The sequence below is a fragment of the Chiloscyllium plagiosum genome, chromosome 7 (assembly GCF_004010195.1).
Source record: "Chiloscyllium plagiosum isolate BGI_BamShark_2017 chromosome 7, ASM401019v2, whole genome shotgun sequence".
Taxonomy (NCBI): domain Eukaryota; kingdom Metazoa; phylum Chordata; class Chondrichthyes; order Orectolobiformes; family Hemiscylliidae; genus Chiloscyllium; species Chiloscyllium plagiosum.
This window is the reverse complement of record NC_057716.1, coordinates 107680764-107690413: the sequence shown is the minus strand read 5'-3', so window position 1 is coordinate 107690413 and position 9650 is coordinate 107680764. Positions and strand designations below refer to the sequence as shown.

The window sequence follows — 9650 nt, the reverse complement described above, 5'->3', positions numbered from 1 at the left end:
AGATCATTTATGTATATTACAAACAACAGTGGCCCCAATACTGACTCTTGTGGAACACCACTGGTCACCTTTCTCCATTTTGAGAAACTCCCTTCAACTACTACTCTCTATCTCCTGTTGCTCAACCAGTTCTTTATCCACCTAGCTAGAACACCCTGCACACCATGTGACTTCATTTTCTCCATTAGTCTATCAAATGCCTTACTAAAGTCCATGTATATGATATCAACAGCCCTTCCTTCATCTAACAACTTGGTCACTACCTCAAAGAACTCTATCAAATTGGTAAGGCACGATCTTCCCAGCACAAAACCATGTTGCCCATCACCTATAAGCTCATTCCTTTCCAAATATAAATAGATCCGATCTCTCAGTACCCTCTCCAGCAACTTCCCCACTACCAACGTCAGGCTCACTGGTCTATATTACCTGGAATATCCCTACTACCCTTCTTGTACAGGGAGACAACATGAGCAACCTTCCAGTCCTCCGGCACCTCACCTGTATTTAAGGATGCCACAAAGATATCTGTCAGGGCTCCAACTATTTCCCCTCGCGCCTCCCTCAGCAACCTGGGATAGATCCAACCTGGTCCTGGGGATTTGTCCACCTTAATAACTTCTAGCGTACCCAACACATCTTTCCTACTTATGCCAATGTGACCCAGACTAATCAAACTTCTATCTCTAATCTCAAGATTCATGTTCCTCTCCTCAGTGAACACTGATGCAAAGTAATCATTCAGAATCTCATCCATTCTCTCAGGTTCGGCACACAGCCTTCCTTCATTATCTTTTACTGGGCCAATCCTTTCTCTAGATATCCACTTGCTTCTTATATAAGAATAAAATGCTTTGGGATTTTCCTTAATTCTGCTAGCTGAAGCTATTTCATGACCCCTTTTAGCCTGCTTGATTCCTTATTTAAGACTTGCGCTACTCTTCCAATATTCCTCCAGGGCCTGTTCTGTCCTCAGCTGCCTAGACCTTATGTACGCATGATGTGGAGATAGGAGATGCTGTTCCAATTAAGCAACATTCTTATAGACATAACCCTCTAAAGTTGGAACAGGTTCAGTAGGAGATAGAGCCATGCTCCGAGATGGCACAATCAAAGTGGGTTACAGTGACTGGAGTTCACCTATAGTCATGGTGCCAAAGCCAGATGTTACCCAATGGTTATGTGTGGACTATCGCAAAGTCAATGCTGTCAGAAAGACTGATGCATATCCATTTCCACATTGGAGGACTGTGTCGAAAAAGTGGGATAAGGAACTTATATTTCAAAGTTCAACTTGCTCAGAGGCTACTGGCAAGTATCTCTGTCAGAGAATGCAAAGGCAATTTTGGCTTTCGTAATGCTAGATGGAATATATCAGTTCAACATCATGCCATTTGGTATAAAAAATGCTCCAACCACATTTCAGAGACTGACTAATAAAGCCATTGCCAGGTTATCCAATTGTGTTTACATTTATGACCTGGTGGTTTTTAAGTCACTCATGGAAGGAACATTTATGGCATTTATCGGACTTGTTCTATCGACTTCAGAAGGCAGGCTTGGTGGTAAACCTAGGTAGAAGTGAATTTGCCAAAACCCAAGTCACCTTCCTGGCCCACGTTATTGGACATGGACAAATGGCCCCACGGGGTGTGAAAATGAAAGTAAATGAGGGATTTCCCACACTGTCGATGGCAAAAGCAATACTACAGTTCCTGGGGTTGAGTGGATTTTACCGAACATTTGTGCCAAACATTAGCAGTGTGGCTGCTCCACTCACCGAATTGTTAGAAAAGCGCAGGAAGTTTCAGTGGACAGCGGACTTTAAAAAGGCATTTAACAGCCTAAAAATTGTGTTAACCACTGCCCCAGTATTAGCCACATCTGATTGAACCTTTCAAGATGGCATTCGATGCCAGTGATGCAGATGTCGGTGTGGTGCTTCTGCAGGAGGTTGATGAGGGAATAGAGAAAAAAAAATTGGGTATTTTTCCAGGAAGCTGAACGTTCATCAACAGAAATGTTCAGCGGTGGAGAAAGAGACTTTCAGCTTGGTGTTGGCATTCCAACATTTCAGTGTTTATATTCCCACAATGCATCTGAGACAATCGTATACACTGATCACAACCCATTGACATTTGTGGAGAAATTTAAGGACAAAAATACCAGGCTGTTTAGATGGAGCTTGTTGTTGTAGCCGTTCCATTTGACGATTGTGCAGATGGCAGGTCGCGAAAACGTGATTGCCGATGCGTTATCGAGACTCAAATGAGATACGGAGGCGTTCAGTGGCCGGTGGACCACGGCCTGAATTTGCATGCGGTTATACATGTTTGCATGTCTATAGTTAGTATAGTGTATACGCTTGTTTTAGACTACAAACCAATTTGTTTTTGAAGGGTTTTAAAAGTTAAACCATCTTTTGGTACTGATGGTTCTTTTTTTTAAAGGGGGGGTGGAGGTGTCACAAAGCTAGTCCTTTTTTCCTAAAGGACTGCGTCCTTGTTTTTTTTCAGAAGGGTAATAAACTAGTCCCAGTTCTGATTAAACTAGCTTGGTACAGAGATTAAAGGATATTGAGAGGCCTTTTTGTTTATAAGTAAGCAGATAAGACTTCAGGCCAAAGTCATCATGCAACAGAAGTCACCTGTATAATGGAAGGGAAGTGGTCAGCTCTCTAGCTGAGTAGTTCAGTCCAGAACTAGTTGGAAGCTTAGCAATGGACTGCAAACAGGCTCCCTCTCTTTCTGCCCTTTTAACTTCAACCTGTAAGCATCAGTTCCTTTCTTTAAACTGTGTTTTAAGGGGGTTTGCTTAGTGGGATTGTTGTGTATATTCGGAACAGCATAATTAAGTCTAGTTTGGTCTGGCTTAGTCCATTACATCAGCTTGAGTACAGTCAGGAGCATCCTGGTCTATCTCATCGAAATACCTGTCCAGGAATGTTGAACTGCCAATCCTGCACATCTTTCAGCCAACTCTTTGCCTTTACAATGATATCATATTCTGACAGCTCAAAGGGGTCAGTGGCCCTGTGCTGTTTCTGTAGTTGTTATGACATTCAACTTGCACGTGGGAATGCCTCAATTCGATACTGGGTAGAGATTGTGCTGCTCCCTCACTATCCAGGCCAAACAGAGGGAGCATGGGCCGAGTCCAATGATGAAGCAGAGCAGGCCGTGTCTTGTGGTGGAATGAGCACAGAACATGTCTCGCCGTGGAACAAACACGGGCCAAATCCCAGGGCAGAATAAACCGAGCCCTGGCCGAGTCCCGCAGCGGAACGGAGTGAGCCCCGACTGAGTGCCATGGCAATATGGAGAAAGCATGGGCTGTGTGCCATGTTGGATCAGAGTACGCTGTACCCCAAAGTGGAAAGAGCAGGCACCATGTCTCATGGCAGAGCGAGCACAGACCGAATCCCACAGCAGGACAGAGTGAGCACAGGCCTTTTAAAGTGAGATAGCTAAAGTTCAAGATCTATCTATTCCTGTGAGGGTGAAGAGTATGGTTGGAAGGAATAGGGAAAGCTGGATGACAAGAGATATTGAAGCTTTGACCAGAAAAAGAAGGAGACGTGGCTCAGGTACAGGCAGCCGGGATCAAGGGAATGCCAGGAGGTATACAGGGAATACAGGAGTTCACTGAAGAAGGAAATAAGGAGGGCAAAAAGGGGACACAAGAAACTCTAAACTGAGATGATTAGGGTGAATCCAAAGAGGTACTTTAAATATATTAAAGGCAAAAGAATAACTGGAGAGGGAATAGGTCCCATCTACACATACATGACCAAAGTGGACAGGTATGTGTAGAACCTTAGGAGATAGGTGAGGTCCTCATTGAATATTTCTCCTCTGTGTTTACCATGGAGAAAGACATGAAGACCTGGGACCTTGGGGAAGTTAGTGGTGATATCTTGGGAACAGTCCATATCACAGTGGACGAGATGTTGGATGTATTACAATGTATGAAGTCAATAAATCTCCAGTTCCTGACCAGATATATCAAAAACACTGAAGAAATTGTGGGGGCCCTGGCTGATATGTTACATCATTGTTAGCCACAGGCAAGGTCCTGGAAGACTGGTGGGTAGCAAATGTTGTGCTCTTGCTCAAGAAGGGTTGCAAAGAAAAGCCTGGAAACTATAGAGCAGTAAGTTTGACATCTGATATGGGTAAATTACTTGAGAAGATTCTGAGAGATAAGATATACATGCATTTGGAAAGATAGGGTTTGATTAGGAGTAGTCAGCATGGCTTTCTGCGTGGGAGATCATACCTCACAAATTTGTTAGAGTTCTTTGATGAAGTGACCAGAAAGGTTGAGGAGGGAAGGGTGGTAGACATCATCCGTATGGATTTCAGTGAGGCCTTTGATAAGATTCCACATGGTGGCTGGTCTGGAAGGTTAGATTGCAAGGGATCCAGGGGAAGCTGGCAAATTCGATACATAACTGCCTCGATGGTGGGAAGCAGAGGAAGGATGCTAGTCAAACTGGAGGCCCGTGACTAGTGGAGTGCCTCAGGGTGAGTGCTGGGCCCATTGCAGTTGTTACCTATATCAATGATTTGGATGAGAATGTCCAAGGCACGATTAGTAAGTTTGTAGATGACACTAAAATAAGCGGTATCGTGGACAGTGAGGAAGGTTGTCAGAAGTTATTGCAGGACCTTGATCAGCTAGGGAAGTGGGCCGAGAAATGACAACTGGAGTTTAATATAGATAAGTGTGATGTCTTGCGTATTGGAAAGTCAAATCAAGGCAGGAGTTTCATGGTGAATGGTGGGGCCTTAAGGAGTATAGTGGAACAGAGGGACCTTGGAGTTCAGGTGCAAGGTTCTCTGAAAGTGGAGTGCCAGGCAGACAGGGCAGTGAAGAAGGCTTTAGGCACACTGGCCTTCATCAGTCAGGGCACTGAGTACAGGAGTTGGGAAGTTATGCTGTGGTTCTACAGGACGTTGGTGAGGCTGCACTTGGAGTATTGTGTTCAGTTTTGGTCACCTTGCTGTAGGAAGGATGTTACTAAATTGGAAAGAGTGCAGAAGAAATTTACAAGGATGTTGCTTGGTGTGAGTTACAGGGAGAGGTTGGACAAAATAGCACTTTTTTCTTTAGAGCATAAGAGACTGAAGGGGGACCCTGTAGAGATGTGCAAGATCGTGTGAGGCATGGATAGGGTGAATGCACTCAGTATTTTTCCCAGGGTTGGGGAATCTAGGAATAGACAACGTCAGTTTAGGTTTAGAGGGGAAAGAATAAAAGGGAACGTGAGGGGCAACTTCTTTACACAGTGGGTGGTATGCATATGGAATGAGCTGCCAGGAGAAGTGGTTGTTATCTAAGTAACAACATTTAAAAGGCATTTGGGTAAATACATGGATAGGAAATGTTTAGAAGGATATGGGCCAAGTGCAGGGAAATGGGGTTAGCGTGGATGAGCATTTTGGTCGGCATGGCCCAAAGGGCCTGTCTCCATGCTGTAGGACTCAATGACTCTAACTCCCAGAATGGAGCAAACACTGGCCGAGTCCCGTGGCGGAATGGATCAAACACAGACCGAGTCCCGTGGCAGAACAGAGCGAGCATCGGCCAAGTCCCGTGGCGGAACAGAGCGAGCATCGGCCGAGTCCCGTGGTGGAATGGATCAAACACAGACCGAGTTCCACGGCAGAACAGAACAAATACGGACTGAGCCCCACAACTAAATGGAACAATTACGGGCCGAGTCCCGCAGCAAAATGAGCATTTGCCGAGTCTCATGGTGGTAGCAGAGCAAACAGGGAAATCCCAGAGTGGCGGCGGAGTGAGTCCTGGATTGAGGATGGCACGTGGAGATAATGTGGCCTTGTCCTGTGGGGCCCCTGCAGGCATGGACTGGAGCTTCAGTGCTTATGGTCATTTATTATAATGTTGGACTTTTCCAATGTTTCATGCTAATCTATATTCTTTTTTACATTGTAACAAGACTTGTTTTTTACTCAGTAAGGTTTGTACCTAGGTACTTGTACCTAAGATGGCGCCATTAAAGGTAGCCATTGCTAAAACCTTTCACTGTATTCCTAATACTCCTGTACTGGAGTACACGTGGCAATAAAGGATATTCTTAATCTAATTCTAACAGGCCCCTATCTATATCCTCAGCTCCTGTTTTATTCCTCAGGATCGTTGCATAAAATATTTAGCTATGCTAAGAGTGCTTCTTTCTTATCTGATCTATATTTCCTTTGTCTTCCAGACTCCAATTCTTAATTTCATTTTAGCTTTCCTCCCCTCTAAAATACTTGTCAGGATCCTATAACCATGCCAATCTCATTTAAATCCACAGCATTAGCAAATCTCCCCACAAGACATTGATCTCAGACATGTTCAGATGTAATCGAGAGGTGTAGTTCCCATCTCCCCTGGAAACAGTCCCTATGCCTCAGGAATTTAAAGCTGTCTCGCCTGCACCATCTCTTTAACCAAACGTTTACCCTGTCACCTGAAGCAGCAGTGTACTAAAAGGCAATGTAAGGCAGAAATGAGGTAAGTATGCAAATAGGTGCAAATCTAATTGAGCACGGAAGATGCAAACTAAAAATCCTGAGATGCAAGCTTCTCTGATGCTATAATTGGGTGCCTGTCCCTTATGCACAAGGCAGCAGCAACGTAAAATGTCAGTTAACTGCAAAGTCGAGTTGTGAAGTGCTGAACTATGTTATCTTAGTCTAAGATGTGCCATGACGATGATGCAGTGAGACTGGGCTTGGCCTGCACCGACCTCCATGGATGGAGGGTGCAACCGCTCAATGGTCATGGAGCATGGCCTGCAGCATGTCAAATATTGGCCAAGGTAGATGTCCAGAGAAGATGATGCTAGCATGCAGCTGCCTGGCAATACTCTGGACCTCCTTCAACCTCCTCTTCTTTGTGAGTTGTCGATCGTAATGTTAAACCCTTCTGCTAATTTAAACCACACTCACAGAAAAGTTGTCATCGCCTTGCAACTACCAAATCCCATTATTTAAAGAAAAAATTTGCAATTTATTCTTTAGCTCCGAGAAGAAAAGAGAGCATTAAGCAACAACTATCGACACTATAATCCTCCTTTTACTGATTGTTGGAGAGTGGCAGGTTGATAAATCAATATACTGATCTAGTAAAAACCCCCGATTATGTTTTACAAAAGTTTCAAATTTCAAAACCAGTCTGCTGTGTCCATTCTCCTCTGTATCTTGCTCTGTAAATTATTCTGGGTCTTTTCTTTGGTCTTCTGCTGCACAGATTTCACATGAACAGGTATCTTTCAGAGTATGAGTCTGTGGGCTGTCTGTGTTTATTGGTACTCTTTGCCGCTCTGGCTAACAGTTAAAAATGCCCAATTTTTTAATATATCAAGACATCAGATTGTCTCATTGTTTTGGTGACATCAAAACATTAACATTTAAATTCGATTAGATTTTGGTATCTTAGGGCATAATTTAAACCGATTGGCCAAATTTGAATTTGTTGTGTAACATATTATCTCAGCTCCAGCTATTTGTTTCACAGCAAATGTTACATTTTAAAATTTTTCAGCACACTATGTGCTTGTTAGGTCCTTGCCAGATTTCACACTCTCTTAAAGGTACAGTACACGTACAACTTCATAACAATATCTTATTTAAATCTTGACTTTTTTTCAGCCTTAGTTAACGAAAACATGCTAAACATATTTTGAGCTATCCTCATTCTTAAATTGAATTTTAGCTACAAGAACATCACTTGTAGTATTAATATCATCCCTGTGATGGACTTTGTTTTGTCATCTACTTGGTCAGAGGAAGCAATGGCCCAGTGCTGGATTGGTAATCCAGAGACCCAAATAATGTTCTTGGGACCTGGAGTTGAATCTTGCCATGGCCAGTGATAGAATTTTTCATACCATGAATCCATTGTTGGAGAAACTCATCCTGTTCATTGATGACCTCAAAGAAAGGATGCTGTCATTCTTACTTGATCTGGCCTACTTGTGACTCCAGACCCACAGCAATGTGGTTGATTCATAACTGTTCTCTGGACAAACTGTCCTCTGTCTTCCTGGTCCACCCATGTTGACTCTATGGTCAAAAGAAAACACAGCAACACCTCTATTTCCTCAGGAGGCTAAGAAAATTTGTCATGTCCATAAAGACACTTACCAGGTTTTATTGATGCAACAGAGAAAGCATTCTATCCAAAGGCATCACAGCTTGGTATGGCAACCTTTCTGCCCAGGATTGTAAGAAACCACAGAGAGTTGTGAGGACAGCACAGTCCATCACATAATCAACCTTCCATCCATTGACTCCGTCTATACTTCTGACTGCCTCAGGTTATAATTTCTGCCAACCTTTTTCATCAGACAGAAGATACAAAAGGTTAAACACATGTGCCAACAGACTCAAGCACAACTTCCCCCCCCCCCCACTTTTATTTCACTCCTGAATGGAGCTCTCCAATTTTAAATTTAATGTTGAACTTGCTGTTTGTGCACCTTCTCTGCAGCCATAACATTGTATTTTTCACTCTGCTCTATTACCCTTATATGTGTGATGTGACCTACCTGTACTTTACACAAAACAAAACTTTTCACTGTATCTAGGTACATGTGACAATCATAAATCATAATATGCAGATGCTGGAGATTACTGTTGAGAGTATGGTGCTGGAAAAGCACAGCAGGTCAGGCAGCATCCGAGGTACAGGAAATCGACATTTCAGGCAAAAGCCCTTCATCAGGAATCCTTCCTGTTGACCCTTCCTGAAGAAGGACTTTTACCTAAAACATCACCACAGGAAGTGACATCACCAACCCAAGGAATGCTAAACACTATAAATAGAAAGCAGGAAACACCAACAGTGCTTTGTCCAGAGGCTCACTGAAGATGTTACCTAGTATGGTGACGAAACATCTGAAAATGAACCTTCCAGCTCAGTGAGCAAACCCACATCCTGGACTTGTCATGATTAGAAGTGAACCAATAATTTTCATTATTATCAAAACATTCCCCAGGAGTAAATCAGTTCTGTCCACATGTAATTTCTTAACTTCCCTGATAACCACTTATCCAGACAGCAAGTCACACTGCAGTTGTACTTTACACAATGGAAGTGAGATATACTCTCCATCTATCCCATTCACCAATACTTTGCCTTTCATTGAACTTTCTAAGAAAAACTACTTCCTTCTCCAGAAAAGGTAGTTGAGTGGGCCCTCTAACTCTTTGTGCAGTTACAAAAGTTTATTTGAAGAAAAGGGGGCTTTATGCCGTTTTGACTAAATCTCTTGATATTTGTCATCTAATCTGTCTATTCTACTGAACTCAAACACTGTTCACCTACAATAATGATAAGGCCAAAATACTTGCTCCATTAGTGCAAGAGATAAGGCTGAAGCATTTGCAGCAATCTTCAGCCAGAATTGCCGAGTGGATGATCCATCTCGGGCTCTTCCAGTGGTCCCCAACATCACAGGTAACAGTTTGAGCCAATTCATTTCACCCACTGTTGGAGGCACTGGATACTCAAAGGCTTCTGACTGTGACAACATTCTGGCAACAGTACTAAAGACTTGTGCTCCAGAATTTGCAGCTCTCCGAACCAAGCTGTTGTAGTGCAGTTAGAACACTGGCATCCTCCCGACAATGTCG

General features: G+C 43.2%; 1 protein-coding gene across 1 annotated transcript in view; it reads right to left on the bottom strand.

Annotated features, from left to right (window-relative positions):
• The window catches only part of LOC122552053 (C-X-C chemokine receptor type 1-like), a 29371-nt gene extending 21033 nt beyond the window's left edge, over nucleotides 1-8338 (bottom strand). The window contains exon 1 of the mRNA XM_043694608.1: nucleotides 8160-8338. The gene's annotated coding sequence lies outside the window, so the exon portion shown is untranslated. The remainder of the gene's footprint in view (nucleotides 1-8159) is intronic.
• Between the last annotated feature and the right edge of the window lie 1312 nt (nucleotides 8339-9650).